At 40.9% G+C, this 26,193-nt stretch overlaps 1 long non-coding RNA gene across 6 annotated transcripts in view; it reads right to left on the bottom strand.

The window, feature by feature from the left end:
- Positions 1-1,993: 1,993 nt before the first annotated feature.
- The window catches only part of LOC138925399 (uncharacterized), a 235,920-nt gene continuing 211,720 nt past the window's right edge, over positions 1,994-26,193 (bottom strand). For 4 of the 6 annotated variants that reach the window (XR_011441506.1, XR_011441501.1, XR_011441503.1 and 1 more), the window contains one exon: positions 1,994-2,241. This is a non-coding gene — a long non-coding RNA (uncharacterized lncRNA). Of the gene's footprint in view, positions 2,242-6,338; positions 6,955-26,193 lie in introns of all 6 variants that reach the window. The other 2 variants (XR_011441500.1, XR_011441508.1) reach the window with 2 other exon arrangements.

Raw genomic sequence — 26,193 nt, 5'->3', positions numbered from 1 at the left:
ACTAATATCTTAACATAAAATCTCTATTTTCTCATAAACAAAACTGTTACTTATGATATCTACAAGAAAGTTCATATCTTGCTCTGTTTTTATGCTAATCCCTTTCCCTGGTGAAAGCATATTCATCAACGCCAGCATTCACAACTAGACATATTCCTTTTGAGTGTGTGTGTTTTCTGAGGAAGATTTGCTCTGAGCTAACATCTGTTGCCAACCTTCCTCTTTTATTGCTTGAAGCAGATAGCCCTGAGCTAACATCTGTGCCAATATTCCTCTATTTTGTACGTGGGGTACCTCCACAGCATGGCTGATGAGTGGAGTAGGTCCACACCCAGGATCTGAACCCGCAAACCCAGGCCACCAAACTGGAGCCTGGGGAACTTTAACACCATGAGACTTGCCCCACAACTAAACATATTCTTGAAGACCAGTGAAGTAATCCTTTCTCCAAGCCCAAACCCAGAACTGTATAGAACAGAGGGGCAGTTATGCTTTGGCTGTAGAGTCTTAAAACGAATAGATGCTCAGTCACTGGTTACTGTTCTTCCTCTCTCCTGGTATTTTTCCAAGTGGTGTCCATTGTGAAAAACAAGCAAATTAAAGAGAGTTCTAAACACACTTAGGGAACATGTCTAAGAAATATTTAATTATTGTTATTGTCTAGGGATGCATCGTCCAATATGGTAGCCTCTAGCCACAGTGTCTATCAAGCAGTGATGTGCTGGTAAACACTTAACAATTAGCTTCCCCCACCAAAAAAAAAAAAAAGATCATAGCAGTTGACGATCACTGTGGAATTCCACAGTGACCAGTTATAATCTACCAATTGACTGGATCATGAAATTCTGAAAATGTAACAACTAGCTCCAGCAACCCAGTGTGAACTGGCTCCAACATACCACTGAGATAGCTGGTCCACATTGACATGTATTTTAAGTTTAAAATACCTGCTATATTTTGAAGACATTAAAAAATAATGTAAAAGATTTCAATACCTTTATATCAATTACATGTTGAAATGATATTTCAGATATATTGGGGTAAGTAAAATATATTATTAAAATTCATTACAATTATTATTTTCCTTTGTAAAATGTGGCTACTAGAAAATGTAAAATTACATACTTGGCTCACATTATATTTCTATTAGACAACACTGATCCAGGGAAATATTTTTAAAGCAAACATTTACATTTTAAATTATATTTAATTGATATATATATATATATATTATTTGCTTACCTTGATGACTAAAACCTAGTTAAAATCAAATTTCCAGAATCCTTAACCTGATTAACCCAGATAACTCAGAACATGTTGTTCCAGAAGGGTATTGTGGTATATTTCACTTTATCCCCCCTCAAAAAAACATAAGCTTTGAATATACACATATAAAAAAAAAACTCTTTCTATTACTTCTCAGATCCCGTTAGTACTAAACAGCACTTGGAAACACTTTATCTTTGACACATCTGGTAAGGATGGGGTCAGTGGGAAAATTTTAAATGTATAATGTGATCAAATCGCATAACCCTGAGCACACCTGTAAGAAATAATGGGTGAAGCAAATTGAAAACTCTAGCACATGGGCTGAATTCAGGGACATGTGGGTTTTATTAAGGCCTGTAATTTTCCAGTGGTTCCACTGATGGCCTGTGAATATACTACGCATGAGTATGAAAAGCCTTTGACTGCACTTCAGTGAGCTGATAGACGGGCTTGAAGGAATGAGAATGCATCCTCACAGGTGAGCTGCACCTTAATAAAGGAACGAAAGAAGGGCCAGGATACAAAACGATGGCTTCAGGTCTAAAAGTTCTAACTGGCAGATGACATACAAGCCCTGCTGGGTTACCATGCGTCACCCAGCTTGTGAGAAAACATTTCCTGTAACCCTGTTCACACAAAAGGGGAGAATGGGTTCACTCATCAAAATCATAACTTCCAAATCCAATAGGCCTTTCTCACTAGGAAATTTGTGGAATCTGAAACGTCATTGTAAATCACTTTATTATGCTAATATACATGCAATTTTTGCCCACCTTACAGAATGTCATGACATAACTGTGCTTGGATTAGAGTTCCATACTGGGTACAATAAGATGGAAGGTAGAAAGGTGTCATGGGTGGAGGGAAGCACTCTGGACTGGGCATCAGAAAGCCTCTGTTTCAGTCCTGACTCCCTTTCTTTCTGTTTAACCTTGGGCACTCCTTTTAGCCACCAGACTTCAGCTTCTTCACCTGCAAAACAGGGATAACAGTAGATGCCTTATGAGGTGATTGTGAGCTTGAGTTAAGCAATTACATGAAAAAGCGTTTTGAATGTGGAATATTTTACACAGTGTTACTCTTTGACAGCTTTAGGGAGCAAGTAGGTGCCATCAAATAAGAGTCGAAGATGGTAACTTTCTGAAGAAAATCTACCTTTCAAGATATGTTCAGATAAATAATTCATTGAGCAAGGCTGTCTAAAATTGGGAGTTCTCTGCAAAGTGTTGAGAAAGCTTTTTAAAAAATAAAGTCAGTTATTTTCTCTACCCTTCAGAGTTTATAGTTTATTTTGGAAAATGTGAATAAACACGTAAAACAAACAGAGGGCAATTCTAAGAAACGATTTAAACAACAGTATGTTAGCATGAATTAGCTGCGTTCCCTTGGCACTTTTGTTCTGAGTAAAAGACCAGACTAGGTGTCATTCTGTGAAGGTTTAAGGAAGAAGGTAAGTCTTACGCAGGGGCTTACAATGTTTTTGGGTTTAACCGAGAGGGGGAAGGCATAACAAAGAAATAATACTAGCTAGAGCCAAGGGTACATCTTAGGGAGTCAGGAATAAGTCATGAAATGTTCAGAAGTCAGGGATAGAAGCTTTTGACCGTTGATACAAGGGTCTGGAATGTCAACCCGAGAAGCTTGGCTTAGATCAGCTGTTCCATGGGGAGATACTGAAGTTTCTGAGGAGTTATATTTTCAACAAATGGAAGACCATGACTGCTACAGCCAAAGATTCTAGAGCTCTGCTTCCTCATCTGTAAGATGGAAGTCTCATTTTAGGATTTTATAAGGATGGTAGATTTCAACACCAAAATTGCCTTCCATATATGTTGATGTTCAACAGATAGTAACCTTTATTTAAATTTAAATAGAGCTTTACATTATTAAAAAGGCTAAAATACTTTCTCCTACACCACAAACCTGACCTTCAATTTTCCTCAAGAAGCCGAGAGTGAGAGGCTCATTGGCTGCACGTAGACCAGAGTCTAGTAAGTGGGGGAACTGAGCTAGTATCTGAGCATTCTGACTCACTCACCCTCGCATTTGCTCTGGTGGACTCAGTCACTGAGGGAGGGTCAGCAAATGCAGAAAAGCATCACCTGTAGACTTAACAGTGTTTTGCAAATGTGTTAAGAACAGGCAAAATGTCATGTTGCCATTCTGTTCCCACTGAACAGATACTAAAGTATGACCTTCCTCACTGGGGAGCGGCAGCTAACAAGCTCTGGCGGGCTGTGTAGCTAAGCCATGCCACAGCGGTAAGTCAGATGTATCTCAACGAGGGAATAGACTCAAGTGGTGGCAACGGGGCTGGAGAGGAGAAGGAAGATGCAAGAGACCTCAAAGAGGGAAAAAGTCACCATTGACCAAAGAAATGGCATTTCAACAAGTTGCCGGATGCTGGGGAGAGAATGTGAGGAAGTAGAGAGGCTGGTTGGGATCATTCCTTGGAAGTATTTGTTTTTCTGTAAAAGGGCGTTTGCCCTATTTCAAATAGCACCTTATTGTTCTTAGGCGTGTATCCCACAAGGCTTGGGTTGGATTTGGTGACCACAATGTGTTGTTAGATTAGAAAACTTATTCATATATTTACACACTCACTCAACAAAAACGTGCTAAGTATTCACTCTGTGTTAGGTTCTATACGAGGCAATCACCACAAAAATGCAAGACTGGGCTGCTACCCTCCGGGCTTGGGTTCTACCCTTTCCGTTTTCTTATTTTAAACTCTGACCAAGCTCTTTCTTCCCATTCCTTTCAGGAGAGGCTGTTCAGCAGTGCACTTAATAAAACAGCAATTCTCTCTTTCTTTTAGGAAACTGTGGTTTTAAAAAATGTTAGCCTTCATGCAGTCATAAAATGGAAGAGAAGGTGGTTGATAAGCATTTTACAAGGAAAAGAATATCAGACAATAGGGTTGGAAAACAGGTTTCTATTAGAAGAACGTGCTCTTTAGCTGTGTCACCTTTGGCCAGCCAGTGGAACTTTCTGGGCTCATAAATGAATTGTGAAATAAACCCTGTTCACTCTACATGACAAGGCTGCTATGAAGATGAAATAGGTAATATATATAAAAATGTGAAAAATATAGTATACTCTACGGAGATAAAGACATATCTGTGTGTGTCTTGAGTATATTGAAGTGTGAGAAAGATAATTCTAAGTATAGAAACAGTATTTACATAATTGTTACCAGTCAGCACAGGTGTATTCTATAAGGACACAAATGATTGCACTGTCAAGGGTGATGTGGCAATTCTGAAACTGTGTAAATTAAGTAGGCTGAAACCTACTTGATCAGTAGAGGGAAGCTGCATGACCTGTTCTCAGAAACACACAGTTGTGCACATTTACCAGGTTCCTGGGAACAAAATTCTCCATCTATATGTTAAGACCTAATGAGGTTGAGACACTTATATAAGACAAAGGTTTTTCTTCAACATGGTAACAAAACATGAACAGTGGTATACCCAGGCTGCTACAAGTGGGGCAGCCAACTGGGGAGCATTTCCAGATGGAAACTGTTCCTGCTCTTCTTGACTATAAGCCGAGACTGCTGCTCTTGCTGTCACGTGGAGGAGGTAGGACCACTTCTAGAGCATCTTAAATGGGGAAATCTTTGTTGGTTTCCTGCCCTGAGAATTTCCCTGAGTGGCCTTCTCAGTCAGAAGAGTGTGAAAGGACAGCAGTGGGAAGCTGGGCAGTACAGAGGGGAGAGCTCTGGCCTTGGAGGTTGGCTGACCTGCTTAGAAACTTACTCTGTGTCAGTTATGGTTTTCCCCTCCACCCCTGAGTCACCTACTCCTGACATGTGAGTGAGCAGGCTTTCTTGCATGTCTTCAGGTATGTGAACACATTTATATATATATATATATATTATACAGAAAACACCCACTTATGAACATATACTAGACACACACACACACACACACATACACACACAGACGAGAGATGGAAAGAGAACATAATCTCCCAAGGAGAGAAATTTTGATTGTTTTGCTCCATATTGTATCTCTACCATTCAGAACAGTGTCTGACACACAGTAACTGCTTATGTTAGTCAACTTTTACTGAGGTTATGTTGCACTAAAAAAAAAGAAAGTCAACAGCTTATAAGAATAAGCATTTGTCTCTTGCTCATGGATCTTGAGACTTGCCGCAGCGTGGCTTCACTGTAAGTCCTGCTAGCCTTTTCTGGGCTTGGCTCCAGGCCGAGGGCCAGATTTAGGTCCACTTCATGTCTTTTCATTATGGGACCTAGGATTGGACGTGTGGGATATAAACCCACTGTCTTGTTTCATAAATTAAAATAGGAAAACACAGAGAAAGGCTGTGGGGCTATAATAGAATAAAGACACGGTAGGAAGCAGAACTTGAAATCCCTGTGACTATAGAGGAGTGACCGTAGGAAATGACCAAAGACAAGTCACTCTCCCTCTCTGGGAAATGAGAGTGGTGGACTAAATCAGGAGTTTTCCAATTTCGTTTGGACAGGCTCACTCGGAATCTCCATGTGCACAACAGATGAGTATTATGGCTTTAGCAGCCCTGAAGGAGGCTCCTGGGAGCACAGTGAGAAAAATGCTGCGCATAATGGTCCCTAGGTTGTCCTAAGCATGAGCAGTGCTCTAAGGAAGGAGGAAAGCATGAGTGGACATTTGGATCACAGGAAGCAGTCTGCCCATGTGGGGCAATAGTACTCTGAGCAGAATGAAGCGTAACACAGCAGTGATGCGTGATCACACACGTCACCATCCACTTTCCCGACCCAGGGGAGAAGCCGATATGACAACAACATTATTGATGAGCAACAGGCCTCAGAAGCAAGAAAAAATTCTCTCTGCCCCAGGTCACATGATTATGAAATGACAGTGTCTGGGAAAAGGCACTGGTAGTTATGCTGTTCCTCATTTTTTTTAACTTAAAAACAGTTCTGGTGTGTTAGTGCATGTATGTGTGTGCACACCCGTGCACACACTCCCAGTGACATCCCTAAAACAGCCCCATCAGAGACTGAAAGAAATAAGGATCCTCTTAACTCCTCAAGACACTGGTGGTTTACTCACCATTTCAATTTGTTTCTCCTCTGATACTTGCATCCATTTTAATGAAGGTGCTGTTTCAGCGACTCTGTCCAGCTGTTTAGATGTGGGTGAGATTCAAGACGAATTCTAGAAATGTGTTAAATGTTTCTTAATATTTGCACACTAGAGGTTCTGGATTTGTTTTATTTTCTTGTTTTTTTTTAATATTCAAACTGTTGTACAGTGAAGAAACTGTAAAAACAATCTTCAGAGAACAGCAGTGTGGCACACAGGGAGAAGACTTGGATGATCTTGGATGCTCTACTTTTTTGTTGTTAGTGCCATTGCAGTCGATTCTGACTCCTAGTGACCCTGTGTACAGCAAAGCAGAAGCATGCCCAGTCTTTTTGCACCATCCTCTCACCTTCCAACGTTATATCAGACAATGCTCCGCTGCTATTCACAGAGTTTCCATGGTGAATTTTTTCACAAGCGGGTGGCCAGGTCTTTCATTCTAGTCTTAGCCTGGAAGCTCTGCTGAATCTTTTCCACCATGGGTGACCCTGCTGGTATTTGAAATACCGGTGGTATAGCTGTCAGCATCACAGCAACATGCAGCTACCACAGTATGATAACTGACAGATGGATGGTGTGGTTCCTGGATGGGGAAACAAATGCCAGCCGTGGTGGTGAGAGGGCAGAATCTTAACCACAAGACCACCAGGGCTGGATGCCCTGCTTTTATCATCTCTAAAAACAGAAAGGAAGACCAGAGTATCTCTAAACTCCCTTTTAGCTCTAAGTCAGGGTAATTGTATATTTTCAAAATTAAAATCCAAACATTTAGCTCATGGTCATCACAGAGAGATAGTGAAAGCTGAGAAAACTCCCCTGATTCAGTGTCAGGGAGCCAAGAAGTACCAGTGTCTGAAGAGAAGCCTGCTGTATATCCTTGCATCCTTATAAAAAGGCATAGACATAAAACAGCTCACTGCATGAATGCTTGATCACTCTCAAGGACCACCAAACAGCACTTAACATCTTTTGGATTAAATACTTCATTTTAACATGTACGAATGCTGTGAATCTCTCCGCAGAGAAGTACCACATATGCCTAGGATCACAAAATTGTGTGTCCAGTTTCAGAGGGTTTGAGGTACCTTGAAGCTTATCTATGGAGAACTAAGAGGTGATTTCCAGGTTAGGGGTCCAGGCAGCCTCAGATTAATAAGATGACTTTGGGGGGATGTAGAAAGAAAATATGATGACTTCACCTTATAAAAAGTATCTGAAACTACAAAATTTAACTTTTATTAATGTTTAGTATGATTTTAAAGTATACTTATTTAATTTACAAATAATACATATATTGAAGGCCACATATCAAAAAATTTAAAATATTACATAATCAACTCAGTTTGAAGAAAACTACACTGTTCTATAGGATCGTAAGTGAAGAACATCTCTTTACTCCAGGGTATCCCAATTCTAAACTGTGAGAACAAGGCTGGTCTCATAGTTAGGTAGAGGTGTGATTTGCGGAGGGTAATCTGGGAGGGTTAACCCATTCAATCATAAACAACTATTAATATGAGTATGTGCATTGTTTCTCTAGCCAGGGATACTTGAAGAACAGAACACATGGAAGTAATATTTTATACGTATTATGGGAAGAAAAGCAAAGCCAAGAGAATGTTCAGAGTCAGCAGGAGAGCCAACTTTGGGCCAAGTGTAGTTGGGAACTCTTGTTGCTATAAGACAGCAGATGAGCACTAAGTATCAGCCAGCAGAATAGAGGTATAGGAGTGGAAGGAGAAGTAAACAAAACAGAATTTGGAAGCCATTGCAAACATGTTTTTTCTGATTCATAGTTTTGCCTGTCTGGCCATATTAGTGGCAACCATCGAATGCTTTCATGCCCATCATCTTATAACTTGCATTCATGGTTGGATTCTCTCTAGAGAGTTGACCTGAGGGAACCGAACTCCTGTGATATCAAAAAGCACTGTTTTCCATCTGGGAGTGATTTTGCCCACAAGGGACATTTGGCAATATCTGGGGACAATTTTAACTGTCACAACTTGGAGGATGTGTCACTGGTATCTAGTAACTAGAGGCCAGGGATGCTACTAACATCCTGTAATACACAGGACAGCCCCCCACTACAAAAAATTACCTGGCCCCAAATGTCAATGGTGCCATGGTTGAGAAACTCTGTCTTTAAAGGAAGAAAATAATGCCACTAAGATTGGTGCATGGCAGGAGGCAACACCGGAAATGTCTGTGTCCATTCATTCAGTGGCTCCTTGTTCACTGTTTTATCCCAGAAACCTCAATCCCATGAGCAGCCAGTCTGCTCCCAGTACAGTCTGAAATATCACTGATTCATCACCAACTATCCATCTCACAATAGGGAGGAAATTTAAGACCAGCTCTATCAAAGGAAGCATAAATCTGCCCTTTCCATCCGCCTCAAAGAAACAATTTAATGATCTCAGCTGGGGCCTAATGAGCCAGTGTCCACATCAGAAAGCTGCTCTGTGTTTGACGTGTTTGACAGTGTGTCAGGAGAAAAAGGGGGAAAAATATTGGAAAACTAATTGAGCACTGCAGTTGAGCGATCCACGGAAGTCCTGTCCTCTAGCTAAAGGTTGCTATGCTTCAGTGGAGCCAGAGACAAACTCTGCCATGAGGATGTCACTCTTCCAAATGAAAAAAATATGACTTTAAACATAAGAAAAGCTGGGAGTATTGGGGAGGCATAATGTTAGTTGCAGGAACTGCTGTCAAAAAGAACTACCCAGCTGTGGCTAACGGTCTGACTTCGATGTAAAGTGCGGCAGACGTTAAAGGATTCCAGGTGCTTAATGTTCTGCTTTAGGACGAGGAAAGTAGGGCTGAGGTATGCAGGGCTACCATCACAGAGTGGACTAGGCCCGTCTGATGAGATAAGGTCATTATTCAGCATTTCTGAAATAGGGGCTCCCAGTACAGGGATTACCCTCCTGATGTGGCTTCTCTGGGTAACAATAAAGACATAAGGAAGATGTGGGGAATGTCAGCAGAGAGGGTGGGATAAATACCATTCTAAAATAGCCTTGGGCAATGTACCCCAGCTCTGTGCTGCTGGCGAATGACTGAGGCCAGGATTAGTCAGAAATGTAACAATCATTTACATGAATTGATTAAGTCAGACTTGGATGTGAAAATTAATCTGTCAGCTGCTTGATATCTGCTTAATTAACATCTCTCAGTCTTAGTTTTCTCACTTTAAAAATGGGGATACTAACAGACCTCACAGAGTTACTTTAAGTTTAACCAAAATCATGCATATAAATTTCTTATGAAGATTAACTGAAATCCTCCTACAAATCTAGCACATATTATATCCTTTTTATGGAATATCTGTGAACCCATGATTGAAATCTGCTGGGGTTATAAGCAGGTCTGGTAGTGGCATAGGCAACAGACTAAATGTAGGAGGATAGAAACTTCTATCACCATCATCCCACCTAAGGGTTTCTATGGCACCTGGAATACTTTATAAGAGAAATGACTGCCCTGATTTAAAGCATCCAAGGTCTTCATTGAAATGTGAGCATCCGCAAAGAAGTTGACCTATTCTATTGACTAAAACCTTATTGAAAATTATTTTAATAAATTAAAGAATTGTGGGAGGAAAAAGACTACATTTGGAACGAGTAGATCTGGAATCTAGACTCTCAGTCTAGCTAAGCTAGCTGTGTGACCTTGGCCAAATAACTCCACCTGTCTGAGTTGCTGCATCCTTATCTGTAGTTGAACACGATTCTAACAGATCCCCCAATTCTTAAAGGCACTGTAAGAGTCAAATGAGATAGTGGAGGAATAAACATACTGAAAATTTCAAAGTGCTACATAAACAAATTACAGTATTACTGGTACTATTATCCAACAAACTACACACACACGTGCATGATCCAGATTGTGCACTAGTAATAAACTTGTCTTTGAATATAAATAAAGACAGAAAAAGACAAGTCATTGAATTGTTAACATTAGGGTTGAAAAGATGAGCAACAGGAAACAACACTATTCAGGAAAATCTTCTGGAAGTGGGTATCTTGAAAGAAGGAAATAATGTGGAATGATAGAGACTGTGGATCAGAACTTACCAGTTGCACATGTCAAGAACTGGGGGCAAACGGTGACCTTGGGAAGTTATATCCCTGCCCCCACTGATCTCTCCCCTGCAGAAATGGCTATCATAAACCTGACGAATGAGCTCAATTGATCACACTCTAGATCTATTGGTTTAGTTTATTTTCCAGTTAAACATTCTTAACATCTGGAAACTGGAATTGACAGGCAGTTACCAAGTCAGATTAGAGAAAACTTGGGTCAGGAGTGTCAGGGGTCATTCAGGGGAAAGGTAGGTTGAAGGTAGATTAAGAAGTAGAAAGGGGACTTTAGTGTGGACATTTATCTGAAATTAGGAGATCAGTCGAGGGGTAGTGATAAGCATGATGGGAGAGTGGGTCCCCTACAGTTAGCAGAAGCCCTGAACTGACTTAAGATTCAATATGCCTCTTCTAATAGAAGCTGGAGCAGAGAGGTGATCAGCAACCCTACTAACAAGAGACTCCAAAGCATGGAGTCATCGCTACTGGAAGCCTGTTCCCAGGAAGTCTGGAGCTCAGGTCAAGAAATTTGGTCCCTGAAAGTCTGGAATTCCATGTAGGGATTTAATCACAGGGCAAAGGAAAAAAATCTAGTATTTATTAAGTGCCCTTTTTGTACCATGTGTTGAACCAGCTGCTACACCATCACCACATAGAATGTGATGAAATGCTTTCTATCATCCTCATTTTGCAAATGAAGAAATGTAGGCTCCAAAAGTCTCAATAAACCCAGGTGGAAAGTGGCAAAGACCATGCTCTTTTGCATGTACCTCAGACCTAGTAAATGCTTAATGAATAGTAATTTATTGGTGGAATACTGAACTGAATTTGACTGACCATACTGTCAAATATACACACACACATGTGCACTCATTTTCCCCAATAAGACTGTGAGCTCAGTACCTTCTCCTCTTGTATCTCCATCAGTGTAATGAAGGACACACACCTGTTTTAACAAACACATAGAATTTTACATGAAACTGAATTGAAAACTTGGACATACCTATTGAATACTTATAGATATGTGCCTCAGAAAACTATTTTTTCTCAAACTTCCCAAACATAAAAGGCAAAATCAACCCCTCCCCCAAAAAAGTAGATGTATCTGCACATTAGGAGCTCCTTTCTCTCATTTGTGGGAGGCTATTTTATTTTAACCTTTGAAGTACTTCTCTTGAGAATCCCATCAGCCTTCACATCACCTCTCCCATTATTTTTCCAGCTAGCATGTCTAAGGCTGGTTGACTCATTCTACACAGGCAATTAAACCCACACAGATCTCCTCTCCAGGTTCCTTTGGATTCTCTGCCTTCGCCCCCTCCCTACACACACACCCCTGAAGTTCATTCACATTGTCCAGAGACTAAGACACACAGACAGTGGGCAGTGGAAAGATTGAGCTGCTGACATTGCTGCCGACCATCCAACCTTGAACCCAGAGGAAGAGCACAGCGCTGCCAACAGATAGTATCCAAGTGTTTCCCTTTGTTAACTGGAGATGCAGGGACCACTTACAGAAACAAAGAAATAGAAGAGAAACACGTGTGTACAAAACATGCCTCACAGTCCTGAATTCAAAGAATCAAGGTACTGCATGATTTTATTTTTCTCTCAGATTCTCTTTTATAACTGATGTTATATTGCTGTTTCGTCTTGTACCATAATACGTAGAATAAAAGCAAATGGTTGCTACCCAGGAGATATGGATCAGCACAGAAAGCTCTGTGGAACTATTAAATGTCACCCTTAATCACGTTAAATGGGAGAGAGTGACATAGCTCACCACAGAAGACCAGGATTTTCTTTCCATTTTTTTTATATATATGTGAACGTGCTGCAACCTACAGTAACGTACATTCATATTTCTGAATGCAATATATTTCACTCCCATTTTAATGAACCCCACTGGGCATTCTCATTCTTTCATTAAACTGGAATTGGACTAGAATGAAGGTGTCTCTAAACATCAATCGATAAATTGAGTGCCTACTGACGGCCAAGCTGAACCCCTTGCCAGCCCTTGGATACAACTTCCTGCCCTTCACATGTGCTGTTTCCTAAAACTCCATTTCACAGCTTGACCTGGTTATATGGGAAATATTTTTCATAACTCATTTCAGTCCTTTATTTCTTCCAGAGGCACTCCCTGGCCCATTTACTACACAATAAATGTTCCCTACTATGGGTGCTCGTTTGTTTAATCCTACTCATGTGTCATCGCTCCATCTTTCTCTTCATATTACACACCTTACCCGATCCACACGAACAACTAAGCTCCCAAGATACAGGGACCAACATCCACATTTTTATCTTCAGTGTTTAATATGGTACTTGACCAATAATGGGAGCGCCCCAAAACAAAGGAATAAAAAGTAAATCTACATTGCACTTCTATGTGAGTGAGTGGGTTAGGTCTGAATAAAACAGAAAAATTATTCCAGCCAAATTTAGCTTATTTAGGAGTCCAACTTGGGGAATGGGGATTACTGGATTTGGGCAAATTTTCTACTGTGATGTGAGGGGTTAAGGAGAATGAATATGATAGCAAAAAATAGAGAGAGGTGGAGAGCCATAGAATCTTTTACTCCTTTTGTGAAACAGTGCCAAGAGCATAAGATTTGTGCTGTAGACAGTGACTGCTTCATGGGCTGGACCAAGAATAAAACCCTCTGCTCATCTGTCATGTGGATTTTCATTGTTGTAAATTATAACCAGATCAGCAAATTTCCACTGCAGGCTTATGCTCTGAAACAAAGACACAGCTTTGTTACACGAAAATTTGTCAGAATGGCCTTTGCTTTCACAGAACTTTAAGAGGATGTATTGCTCTCCCCTGCACCAACCCTCTCATCAGATTCTTGAGAGCAAATAGGGCAGCTCTCCATTCCACGTTCTTGCTCATCCAATGCATATTTGCTCATCCATTGTTCCAGCTGTACCCATGAGTGGAAGAGGAACTATTCTATAAGCAAAAAAAAAGCTATCTTGGGAAATAAGAGGGATCTAGAAGCACCTAAATATGGGATTGTTTACTCCTGCCATCGCATACCCTGGGTCTTAAACAGATGCAAGATGGGAAAAAAGCAAAGGTCTCAGACACTCAGGCAAAAGAGAAAGTCAAGTTATATAACTCTGGGAGTGGTATCTACACACAAAGAAAGGTTCACCAATCAGATCTAGTATCCTTGATGATGATGAGAGAATCAGAACAAGCTTCTTATTCAAAATACCTTCCTAATCTGTTCACTGATAACTAATACCTATACTTCTTTATGAGGAAGGACAGATTCTTTCCTTTCATAAGAAATGAAGTTTTAATGACAAATTCTTCCTGAGGGAGTGGGGAGATCCAGAAATTTAAATTCATCATAATAAAATATGAGATGAGAAGGGGTTAGGAGTTCAAGAGGGTAGTCATTTTGGGAAAGGATGTCTACTTAAGGGGAAAAAATAAAGACACAGTGAAGATTGGGAATGAAGTTCAGATTTAGCAGGGACAGAATTGTTTCACCCTTAAATGACTATTCTCCAACAGAGAAAATGCCAGCTGAAACAGCATAGAGTTTAGTAAGCTACACATCCATCTCCTCCAAACTTGGCTGTTGCTGCACAATGCTAAGTATTAGTCTGGGAATGGTTCACAGATTTTATTTCTCATACTGGAAGTAAATGGTGAATTTCTTTTTATTACTCAGATGTTGTGGGTTGAATTGTATCCCCCAAAAGGATATATTGAAATCCTAACCTCAGATATCTGTGAATGCAACCTTCTTTGGATATAGGGTCTTTGCAGATATAATCAAGCTAAGAAAAGGTCATACTGGATTACACTGGGCCTTAAATATGATGACTAGTGTCCTTATAAGAAGAGGCATACTTAGAGACAAGGAGACCCAGACACACAGAGAAGAAGGTCATGTGACAGAAGAGGCAGAGATTAGAGGGATATAGATACAAGCCAAAGAATGACAAGAATTGCTGGGAGCCCTCCAGAAGCCAAGAAGAGGCCAGGGAGAATTTCTTCCCTACAGCCTTCAGAGAGAGCATGGCCCTGCTGACACTTTGATTATGGACTCTAGCCTCCAGAATTGTGAAAGAATAAGTTTCTACTGTTTTAAGCCACTCAGTTCATGGTAATTTGTTACAGCAGCCATAGAAAACATACATCAAGTATCATCCAATCCCCCTACATGTTCACCTGTGTATTGGATCACAGTTCTCCATGGGTCTCACATTCCTACATATTTTGTGAGCAAAGCCACTGACAGATTTGATCCAGACTCTTCAAGGATGCCTGAATAGAAAAAGCTTTGGAAAACAGAGAATCTACTTCTTGGGGCAGAAGGCAGACATGTTTGCTGTCCAAGATGACAGACATAATGTCTGTCTCCAGGGTTAAAGTTGAGAAGGTTTGCTTTCAGCCTCTTTATAAATAATTGTCATTTCCTAAGCTCGAGCTCCCTCTCCTGTAATGCAGCCCACTGCATATAGAAGGGTCACCTGGTCCTTGTTGCAATGCCCCATGGGAAATGGGACTTGGAAAACCAGCACAAACGATTATACTCTGGCTACTGTTATTGCTATGAGTAATAAACTGTTTTTTGTCTCTGACTCAGGAGTTTTGTGTCTTCTGCCAGCATTCATGAAATGGTGGCAGACTAATTTGTTAACTTGCAAGTAGGATAAAATCTCTGACCCTTCACAGTTTGTGACTCTGTGTGCCTTAATGTCCAAGCACCGGACCATTTTCCCTTCTGTCTCCACCATCAAGGCAGCTCATGTCCCCGCTTCACTTGCTCATCAGCATGCCATATAGGGAGTATAGGGCCAGATTTTTATAGTTCATGACCATTGCATGCATGGTTGGGCAGTCAAGACCAGCACACACAAATAAGCAAGACTCTAGACCAGCAGCATGGATATCCCCTGAGAGTTTGTCAGAAATGCAGAATCTCAGATCCCACTCCTGACATAAGAATCAAAATCTGCGTTTTACCAAGATCCTCAAGTGATTCATTCGCATATTATAGTTGAGAGGTACTGAATTCAAGTACCATAAGAAGAAGAATACCTGCTTCACTGTGCTGTGGCGGCTCAGCAAGGGAGATCAGCATCACCCGGGGCTGTTGCAGTAAGTCACACGGATATTGGTCTTTTTGAGCATCTAAGAAAAGGTAGAAATTGGGGAACGAGGGAATAAGGAGGACACTGAAAAGTAGGAATATAAGAGCAAAGGCACAGAGAACTCTGAACTCAACTTCACATTAATTCCCGTCAGTTTGATCCACCCAAACTGGAAAAAATCACAAAGATTTCTACCATCTCAAAGTCCCCCAGCTCCCTGGTAGCCTTGCTAGAAGGCAGGGCACTCAGACTTGGAAGCCTTCAGAAAACAAGAGGCATTTAAGTTTTTGCAGTCCAGAAGCCTACCTCAGGCAGGGAAGGGATTAGGGGCTGTTGACAGAAAAACATCGTTCATTGTGAAGACCAGTGCTCAAATGCTGTTTTCCATCTTCTAACTGATCTCTACCCTGTTTCATTTCTGCCAGTGGCCCCACAATGTTACTTTTTTCTCACACTTTAAATACAAATATTTCAAGAATAGGCTATTCTAAGGGACTGTTAGGTTCCCCAAAGGTTTTAGGGAAGGAATTTAGGCAAGGAATTTCTAAATAGTACAGACAAACTGACAGTCTGCAACACAGAGGTGGGTGTAAACATTTCATGGTTTTCCAGAACCTCTGGCCTCCCAGGGTAGCAGCATCTTCATGTTAGAAAGTTTGAACCAACCTCTACCACGGCCTCCATCCCCGACAGTAGGAGTCGGAACGTGAGTGTCCCAGCCATCCTGCCAGCTCCTCTATGAAACACGGAATGGAGGCAGAGACCACTGGATCAGTGAAAAAGGCTTACAGCTCTCAGAAGTTTCAAGACGAATAGAAAGGTTTTCTAGTAAGAAAATTAAAATGCAAATTGCACTGTCTGCTCAATACCCTTTGGAGAATCCTAATGCTGTAAATACACAATTTACTCCTAGACGTGTGCATAGGTGCATAATTGTGTTAATATGCAGGAGGGCAGCTCATCCTGCTTGTTAAATCTTCCCCTACATTTTACAGCTTTACAAATGTCAGGCCATTAGGCCATAACTCTCCTGTGAGGACCTCATTACCTATAAAGCATTCATATCTGCCACATAAAAGATGCAGGTAAGACGCAGATTCAGCAATTAACCCATACATCTTTATCCGTCTGGGTGGTCTTGCCTATTTTTTTTAAACAACTATTATATTTTCCTGGGAACCTTTTGCAAAGTACCACTCTTTCCCTTTATGTTCAATTTGGGGAATAGAACTGTCAGTCAAAAGATATATTTTCTCCAGTAAGTGGTTCAGGTGGGGCCACTTCTTAAAAAAAAAATCCAGGTAAACTCCCAAAATTCTAAAAGATTTGCAGCAGTTCCAGGGGAAGGAAGTCGCCAAGTTCCTTAACTTGGCCCAGGCAAAATTGCAAAGAAGTGAAGGCTTGCCCTGGATTCCTCCAGGCTCCTCCCTCTTGTGTTGTACTCACCCCCGCCACAAGCAGGCCACTTGGAGGTCCAGGTCTTCCCTCCCAGGTCCACCTCTCAAGGCAATGCCCTTAGCTCTGGGTCTTTCTTTACCTCTGTCCTCCCTTGTCAGAATCTGCCATTACCTTGGCAATCAGAAACAAATTTACCTTCTGGGGTAACAAAGATTCTCTTGTGAGGGATCAGAATTTGCCACCCTAAAATGTGTTGCTTTGGCTTGAATATTTTAAGAACAAAAGATTGAAAAAGAAACTTTGACCTTCCCCCTAACTGCCTAAAAGAATTTAAGATAGAAGGCCTGTTTCAGGGAAAGAGCTAACATCTTAAGATAACTATAGTATAATACAAATCAGGTATGGGAGACAGGGAGGAACGTAAGCAAGGCCCATTTAACCAAAGTCCTCCCCGTGTCCCATTGTCTTTGCAAGGTATGGCAAACACTTGTTTATCAAACATCCACTTTTCCTTCTCTATGTGAATTGCTTTCCTCCCCTTTGATGTCCCAAACCACTACCCGCAACATCCTCCTTTGTCTTTAACTAAAGATGGTATTTAAGGTGGTGACTTCAGCCATTTTGGTGAGTTACTCAGTTTTCCTGGGTTTCTCCCACGTATACATATTATTAAACTTGCTTGACTTTTTTCCTGCTATTCTGTCTCATGTCAATTTAATTCTTAGACCAGCCAGAAGACCTTAGAGGGTAGAGGAATAGTTCCTCCTCCCCTATCCTCTCATTGATCAAACTCAGGCTCCCATGAACTTTTTCCCAACTAGTCCTGACGTTAGGACTTCTGTGTTCATCTCTGCATGGTCCAATTTAGCCAGAATCCTGCTAAGTCAGTTTAACCATAACTCTCCATCCTCCATATCTGATCAGGTTCTTCATCCTCCAACACCCTCCAGGTGACATCTGATCACCATGGCCTGCCTTCAACAAGAATCCCGTCAGGTCGGTTTAGCCAGAATTCTCCCTTACCCCTGACATTTCCTCTTAGTCATTTTCTATGCACTGATCCCCATCCTGCTCCTTGTCTATAAATAGCCACTTGTCCGTGTTGTGTTTGGAGTTGAGCCTGATCTCTCTCTCCCACTGCAAAATTCCATCACGGTGGTCCCTATGTCTACTACAATAGTCCTCCCTCCACTTGACTAAAATCTTCCTTACCACACTTTAAAGTCGTTGAATATTTTGTCTTTAACAGAGATTAATAATCAATACCTTTGGGATCTGGGAGATTTACCTTGGTTTAGAATCTGTGCCCAGTACTCTATTGCCCATATGTCAGCAACTATAATACTTATCATTATCTCAGAAAGTAGCAAAAGTCTTCCTTATACTTCAAATGTGGAAACTGAGACTCAGAAAAGCTAAGCAACTAGCCCAAGGTTGTCCAGTATTTTACAGGCCCTCCAAGCCCAGGCTTATTCCACTCCGCATTTCTATCCCTCCTTCCAAGGAAGACTCAGGGTCTCTCTATAGATCATACAGTGAATGAAAGTCTTTTGTGTGGCAGTCTAGGAACTGTTTCGGGATTACTTTCTCCTTAGGAGTAAGGCATTAACCTAAAAGAATGGAATTAATGACCCTGATGGGTGAAATATTTGTCTCACCATGAACAGGCTTTGCTGCCTCCCTAGTAGTATACACACAGAGTAACGATCAAATCCCCATTTGCTTTCTATGCTGGGGGTGATGGAGAAGGGGTGCTGCTTTGCTGGTTCTGTATAAACGTGTAACTCTTGACTCGATTTACATTTCTAAGAGGAATCAGCTAAGCACATTCCTGTACTCTGCCTGAATGTGAATAGGTTAATTCTCAAGGGGACACTTACAAGAATCTTACAAACAACCCCCAAGAAATTAGAATGTAAGTGCCATTTTTATGACAACTCTCAAGTCCCCAGGATAAAATCTATAATGTCTTACATCTATTAAGGCAATTTATTACCAGCCTGCCTCACTTACCCAGGTTCTTCAGGTTTTTGAAGGGCAACTTTCAGTCACTTTGCCAAAAATGTTTTATCTGAAGCAAAAACTCTTTTGTCCCTAAGGAATGTAGTCAGTCAGGTAAGTCAATCATCTGAACTTGAACTGTACAGAAAATAACCCTCTGAATTTCGCAAATTCTTTAAAAAGTTACTGAGCATTTATTCTAAGCCAGGTACTAACAAAGTGATCATGACAGATGTTCCATATGCTGAAATAAAATAATAACATGCCTTTGAGTTTGTATAGCGTGTTCAAAGCATTAATAATAGTAGCAACCATTTATTGAATCCTCAGCATTTTTTAAAAGGTTACTTCATTTAATCATTACAACCAGCTTGATTATTTAGTGTCATTAGCTGAATCGTAGAATTGATGGAGCTGGTCAGATGGCTCTCAAAGGGGCAAACCCAGGTATGGCACCAAGTCAATCTCCTTCCCAAGCCCATGCTCTTCATCCTGGCCAAATACAACCCTCTCATTTACAAGACTCTACTTCATTTGCTTCTCAGAACAAGTTAGTAAGAGCTGTGTAAGAGCAAATTATTGTCCCCATCTAACAGATAAGAAAGCTGAGCATAAAATAGTTGCCCTATACTGTGTAGCTGATTAGTAAGAGAACAGAGAAAAACCCATGGGGGTCCTGGCTTCAAGCCTGAGCTCTTTTCTCCAGAACATGCCAGCAACCCGAAATGTGACTCAGATTAGCCTGTTCTCCTTGATCTCACTCTGTAACCTGCCACCAGTAAAACTCAGGCCAGGGACATTACAAGTGCCACAGTTGAACACTTTACAGCTTTGAATCATGAGATGTAAAGAGGAGATCAGACAAGCACACCTTTAGTAACCCACATAGCAGGCCATCAGCAGCAGTAATAGTGTGCTAGTAAACTGGATCTTCAAACAAGAAGCCCTGATGTGTAACGCTTGCCAACTTCCATTGTCTAAATAAGCCCACCACAGCCAACTTCAATCCACCAACATTACTGTACGTAGAAGGGGAAAGAGGTGTGCACAATCAGCTTTGCAAGCCAGTGGAAGCCAGCCCCAGCACATCACTTCCAAGGCCATCAGAGATTATCAACAATTCTGAATCGTTCCCTTGGAAAAGCACCTCATGTGTCAGCCATAGCCATCATCTTTACAAATGGAAATGTCCTGGGAAGGATGCAGGAAAGGGAGGTACTGATTTCAGAGTTTTGACAACACTAGACTTGAGGCCAAGGTTCTCCTTGGTGCTAGTTTCTAATAACAAATGGAGAAAGGGGCACTGGGAAAGCAGTACCAATAATGATGGCAGGAGACGCAGGACAGCTATGTTTTGCATGTCAGTAAATGAGAGATCAGGCTAAAAACAGAAGACCCCTGGCATAGAGGCAAAGACAGACAGGCCTGAGAACAGAAGAAGAAATTCATACAAGACAGAGAAATGAATAACCCCAAGTAACCAGGACAAGATCTTGGCCTGAGAGGCAGAGTGAGCCTGAGAAGCACAGCTCCACCTGGGTGACTTGTCAGGTTGCAGGTGTCCCAGGAAACAGGGCCAGGAGTCCTGGGGATTTGTTTAGTTATCTTGCAAATCAGCCACGCAGTTTAAATATTTGGGTATATAGTTTCTATTACAGAAGATGAGTAAGTTCTGGAGATGTGCTGTACAACATAGTACGTATAGTTAATAATACACTATTGTGCACTTTAAAATATGTTAAGAAGATAGATCTCATGTTAAATGTTCTTACCAAAAAAACCTCACAAAAACATAAGGAAATTTTGGGAGGTGATAAGATATGTTTAGTACCCTGGTTGTGATGATGGTATCACAGGTGTATGCATGCCCAAGCTCATTAAGATGTATACATTACATGTACACAATTAAATGTAACTTTTTGTATACCAATTATACCTCAATAAACCTAATGTATATATATATATATGACATAAGTATATATATATATATATATATATATATATATAGTTTTGTTTTAAAAGACATGCTTCCTTGTATTTTCCAGGCTAACTAGGCCTCCTTGCAGGCATGAAAACACCCGACAGAGGCCAAGTCACAAGTTCATCATCCTAGAAGGTGCAGAACATTCTCACAAAGCAGCCATGAGTGACATTTCTTGTTGCCATGCAACTCCTTTCTCATATCCTTCCCTTATCTGGCCCCGTGCTCTTCCTCTCACTTGGCTCCTCCATGCCATTCCCATGCCACAGGCAGCCCCTTGGTGCACAACACGTGTGGAGACAGGCCGGACCTCTGAACTCTGCCACAGTCAGTCATTTGGGTAGAAGGTCAAAGTCCAGGAGGCCACACTTCCTCTTCAGTATCCTCTCTACTAGTCAGATGGGAACTCTGACCAGGAAAGGGAAGAATGTTTGGAGAGGATGGAGAAAAAGTGAGGCAGTAGAGAAGAGACTAAACAACTCAGTTTGTTTCATTCCACTGGTGCCTGATGTGCAGCCTCCCCCACCTCTCCAGAGGACCTGAGGTCCTGTTCATTTGTCAGCTCCCCTTCCCTAAGAGCCTGGACCTTTGAAAAATCTCTCATTCCTAGAAGTCACTGTTTCCAAAGAAAGAGGGCCTAATACCGTCACCTCCAGAGCAGATGGTCCCTAATTGCCACAAGTAAACAAATATAGGCTGAGACAGATACATCTTGTAGCTCTGAATGTCATTAATTTTCAAGAACAACAGGGACACCCATTCCCAATTAGTGGAGAGTTGAGGCTGGGAGCAGGACCAAGACTGCCGTGCCGGGCTGGCGATGCGAGGGGCCCAACTCCCATCCTGCCGGCCTCACACCTGATAGTAGGAACTTAGGAAGCCACTTAACCTTGCTGCCTTTGTTTTCTCATCTGTGAAACAGTGGGTAATAAAACCCCTCTGCTTCCTCATGGGGTTTTATGTGAGTGAACTAATTAATGATTGTATAAAGCCTAATACAATGCAACATGTAATTGAAAAGTTTAATCATCAAGGTAATAGTCCAATAATAGTAGGTTGCAAAGTAGTGATAAACAGCACTTTTAAAATGCAGATATTACCATTTTGATATTTTCTCTCTGATCTGCATTTTCAAATTAGTAGCGTATATAATTTCCGTTTTGTTTCCATTTTCATAATATTCTTTAATTCTACAAAGCTGCTTCCTCTATTGTTTTAACTGTGATGTTTCAACCAAGCAGAGAATTACTGTAGATTCCAGTAATAACCAGACATTCTAATTGAAAGTTTTTATGCCCGCGAGTCCTAACACAAAACTAGGTGGTCAAGGATCTGCCCGCCCTTTACACAGTTGGAGAACTCACTATTTTCATTCCACTTTCCAAATGAGATAAAAGTAGGTCTTCCTAATCATAGTTTCTTAGCCCTTTGACCTTATTGCTGATCCAGTAAGAAGTTCACATTTTGCTTTTCTCTATTTCTAAGCCTTTGAACAAGTTGTTCCCTCCTCCTCGAATGCCGTCTATTCTCCATCACAGCGATGCTTCTTTCTGGAAAATTCCTACTCCTTGTTTGAAATGTAAGTTAAGCCTTGTTCTGTGATGCTTTTGCTGACATCTCCAAGAAAGCTTAGAACCCTCAGATCTTTTTAATTCCTCTTGTACCTGTAGGGGCCTCCATTATTGGAATTATCAGAATGTGTTGTTCTGCTTTGTTAACTATTCGCTCCCTCAGTGAATACTAAGCAACTTAAGAACAGGAATTGTCTCTGCCGATCTGTGCATTTCCTTTTCCCAGCACAGTGAATGGCATAAGATAAGGGTTCAATTAATATGTTGGGAGTGATTAAGCACAAATTCCTGTAAGTGCATTGTTGAAGGAATTATAGCTTTATGTCATTCGATATTTTCTTACTTAGCAATTATTTTATCATGTATGTGTCCACAAAAAAAAGTGATTTTGAGAAGAGCTCTCATTCAGTTGAGAACTGCATCATGCTCAAATCCAAATGCCTTCTAAGAAATATCTTCCATGACTTGATGTCTGCCTGACCCTACTAACCTCAAAACCCATCCCTGTCCTCCAAAGGACACCACTGAAATCACAGCAGATGTCATGTAGCTTCTTGATTCATTGTTGCTGCATGGTCCCTATGCACTGTGAAGGCTCTAGAATGGCCTTCCCACCATGCTTGATAAACTCCTACTCATCTCTCACTTCAGTTACCACCTCTTCTGTTCTTGCCCTTGACATTTGGCACCCCCCTTTGCAGCTGGATGCTTTTATTCCTTGTACTCCTTCAGGGTATTTACAAACCACTCCCTCACTTATCTCATGACCCTAAGTGTATAGTTATATACCTCCTCTCCTTCAAGTTGGGAGCTCCTTGTAGATAAGGACAGTATTTGACTCTGCCTTGAAATAGCAGATCTTATCGCAAAGCCTGATACACAGTTAATGCTCAATAGTTGTCCAATGAATGAATGAATTGGGGACAGCTCTGCCTATGATGCCGGCTGAGTGGACGGAGATGAAAATTATAGCATCCTAATCTTCTACATTTTAACTGCAAGTATAGAGTTTTCTACCTCTCCTAGTTTGTTATAAGACATATTTGAATAAACATTGAACTTATTTTTAGTAAATTCTCTTTACATTATTTTTCTAGGATAAAATGTATCTATGCACCATCCTTTCTTTGTTCATCATGGCGAGACACCCCACTATGTAACCTCATGTTTCCCTCTCTCTGCCCGAGTTTTAGAATCATTTCCCAGACTACTTTGCAGAGTTATTTCTAGCCTGCACAACTCCAGCCAATAAAAGGAAACTTCCCAACCACACATGAAAATTGTCTATCTCATTTCTGGCTTGAGAGCTTGGAGGAGGATAGCAGTGATTGTGAGCATTCGAGAGTAAACCCAGCACATGCTAAAGTTTAAGAATCCTAGAGATTGAGAAGAGATTTATGGCTTGGATAAGAAGTTAAAAATCTATATTTCACCGCACTTCTCTATTCTGTGAAGTTTTTGAAAAAAAAAAATGATTTTTGCACCAAGACGGACAGACTAATAAATTTTTCCATTTCTTTTACAGAAGCATTTCAATGTGCAGCTCAGAAGTGACTGCTAATTAAAACTAAATGTAAGCATTGGAGATATAATCTTGTTCCAGAAGTTTTATATAGAAAATGGGAAACTGAAAGCATTCTTTTAGAGTGTGGAGAAAAATGTGACACCTTCATGGTCAAGAAAGACCCTTGCCCAAAGCTGAATATAAACTGAAATATACATATTTCTTTTTGAATCAAGTAAGTCTGTCACCATCATTACTATCATCAACAACTAGCATTTACTGAACACCATTTATTAATAGTTCAGTGGACTGGATGATTTGCCCCTTGCAAGCAGCTGATAGAATGAGGAATCATTGCTTCTCTGAAGGAAGGGGCTTAGGGACACTCCTTGAATAAGTCTCCAAGATGTTCTCAACCATTGCAAGGGACTAGAATTGGCCACCCTAAGATATGTCTCTCTGGCATGAGGATTATTTTGGGCTGGTTACTTTTAAAAACTGCAAACATGAGAAAAACTCTGAAAAGTAGAAGTTACCCTTTGTAAGAAACATTTACATTTATAAGGGGAATCTCCATTTATAAAGGTGTCTCCCTCTCAGTACCAGGAAGGAGGGGGGGATGACCTTATCTCTAGGAACTCTTATCAATGCGGAAGGCAAGGACTTAAATCTTCATAATAATCTTACTCTTGTTTACTGTGTTTTTCTGGTAATCCCCCATAACTGACTCCCCCCACCCACAACATCCTCCTTTGTCTTGAACTGAGGATGGTATTTAAAGTGAGAGCTTCCGCCATTTTGGTGAGTTACTCAGTTTTCCTGTGTCTCTCCCATGTGTACATGCTATAAAGCTTTGTTTAATTTTCTCCTGTTATTCTGTCTCATTGAATTTAATTCGTTGTCTGGTCAGACGGACCCAGAGTGGGTAGAGGAAATGCCTTCTTCCCTACACCATCCAGAGACTCCAAGCCAGAGCTCCACAAGGAATATTAGGGTCCAGCTCCTTTGATGCCATGTAAAAGAGAAAAATCCTAGCTTTGTCACTGAGAGAAAACTTATCAGTTATTGATAAACATTCAGAAGTTGATATAATAGGATCAAGTCATAAACTTCTTCTCTTGCCTTGCAACTCTCTGCATGTCTATGTTAAATAGGCTGGGGAGCTCCCATTTTCTAAAGAACTCCGATTGCTCCCCTGATAGTAATACTTATCCTAAGTTCACTGAGACACGTGCAGATGCGGCCCACAATAGCTGGGCTGATTGTGCAATTATACGTTTCTGTGGCTGGTCCTTTTAGGAGAGAAAACCCATAATCACGTCACAATAGCTTTACCCCATGGGATTTTTATCTAACTTGTTTTTAGATCAAGGGAATTTTCTCAAGCTGGACTGCAGGACTTTGTAAAGAAGAACAGAACCACTGCTATAGTTATTTTCTTTGGTTTCTGGAGTTGATTTTCAGAAGAAAGTGACTTTTGACCAAGGTTTAGGAGCAAAGTTGTTAAGTTAAGCTTCCTTTTGCAAGCCGCAGGCTGCTTTTCCCACGTTCTCTTCCTGCTGGGCTGCTTCGTCCTTCTTCTTCCCCCTCAACTCCTCATCAGAGCTCCCAAAGGAGACTCTCAGGCCACTCACCTACGGTTCTGTGAGAATTTAAGTCACAGTTACACAATTTAAAAAGACCGTTTAAGTCCTCTTTGTAACATTAACGTGGCATGCTTAGACTGCTGCTAAAAATATTTCTGAAAGCAGTCAGTGAATAGGAACAAAATCTTTTTGGAGCAGGAAACCATACCCTTTTGCAATCAAAATTAGGTTTCTGGCTGTTCTACCCAAGCATAAATGGGTACTGCTTAGATAAAGTGGCAATTTTTATCACTACTGGTCACTTGGAGTAATGGACTCAAGCTGTTCCCCCTTCTCCCATCCTCATGGAAGGAATCGATTCCACCCGTTCCTGAGACGCGATCACCTATGCTCTTTAGTTCCCCTTGGGAGTTATGGATGCCCTTTAACTTTAATCCTTCCAAATAAAGGTCTGTTGGAGGCTGTTCATCAGACTGAAGTACAAATTTACCGAAATGCTTCACACACCTTCTATTCAAGATATTATTTTTATCCTACATAAGGGGATATAGATATTATTTTTACCCTGCATA

Source organism: Equus caballus, chromosome 8 (assembly GCF_041296265.1).
Source record: "Equus caballus isolate H_3958 breed thoroughbred chromosome 8, TB-T2T, whole genome shotgun sequence".
NCBI lineage: Eukaryota > Metazoa > Chordata > Mammalia > Perissodactyla > Equidae > Equus > Equus caballus.
Note: the sequence above shows the minus strand (reverse complement) of the source record. Positions and strands in the feature narration are given on the sequence as shown.